Source organism: Pseudophryne corroboree, chromosome 8 (assembly GCF_028390025.1).
Source record: "Pseudophryne corroboree isolate aPseCor3 chromosome 8, aPseCor3.hap2, whole genome shotgun sequence".
Classification (NCBI taxonomy): Eukaryota; Metazoa; Chordata; class Amphibia; order Anura; family Myobatrachidae; genus Pseudophryne; species Pseudophryne corroboree.
The window spans coordinates 165,536,872-165,538,078 of record NC_086451.1 but is presented as its reverse complement, the minus strand read 5'-3'; positions in this window follow the sequence as shown (position 1 = coordinate 165,538,078).

Below are 1,207 nucleotides of genomic sequence, written 5' to 3'. Positions count from 1 at the left end.
GTACCTTTGCATTTTTCTCCCAAACGAAGGACACTAGAAAGAAAATTTTAAAGCCTCCTGTTAGGCCATCATCTACACGGCATAGCCCTGAATTTTCCAATGCGCAGCTTTGTGCAAAAGAGAGATATTGGCAAGGAAAAGCTGTCTTGTACCATTGGATTTTTCTCCCAAACGAAGGACACTAGAATGAAAATTTTAAAGCCTCCTGTTAGGCCATCATCTACACGGCATAGCCCTGAATTTTCCAATGCGCAGCTCTTTGCAAAAGAGAGATATTGGCAAGGAAAAGCTGTCTTGTACCTTTGCATTTTTCTCCCAAACGAAGGACACTAGAAAGAAAATTTTAAAGCCTCCTGTTAGGCCATCATCTACACGGCATAGCCCTGAATTTTCCAATGCACAGCTCTTTGCAAAAGAGAGATATTGGCAAGGAAAAGCTGTCTTGTACCTTTGCATTTTTCTCCCAAACGAAGGACACTAGAAAGAAAATTTTAAAGCCTCCTGTTAGGCCATCATCTACACGGCATAGCCCTGAATTTTCCAATGCGCAGCTCTTTGCAAAAGAGAGATATTGGCAAGGAAAAGCTGTCTTGTACCTTTGCATTTTTCTCCCAAACGAAGGACACTAGAAAGAAAATTTTAAAGCCTCCTGTTAGGCCATCATCTACACGGCATAGCCCTGAATTTTCCAATGCGCAGCTCTTTGCAAAAGAGAGATATTGGCAAGGAAAAGCTGTCTTGTACCTTTGCATTTTTCTCCCAAACGAAGGACACTAGAAAGAAAATTTTAAAGCCTCCTGTTAGGCCATCATCTACACGGCATAGCCCTGAATTTTCCAATGCGCAGCTCTTTGCAAAAGAGAGATATTGGCAAGGAAAAGCTGTCTTGTACCTTTGCATTTTTCTCCCAAACGAAGGACACTAGAAAGAAAATTTTAAAGCCTCCTGTTAGGCCATCATCTACACGGCATAGCCCTGAATTTTCCAATGCGCAGCTCTTTGCAAAAGAGAGATATTGGCAAGGAAAAGCTGTCATGTACCTTTGCATTTTTCTCCCAAACGAAGAACACTAGAAAGAAAATTTTAAAGCCTCCTGTTAGGCCATCATCTACACGGCATAGCCCTGAATTTTCCAATGCGCAGCTCTTTGCAAAAGAGAGATATTGGCAAGGAAAAGCTGTCTTGTACCTTTGCATTTTTCTCCCAA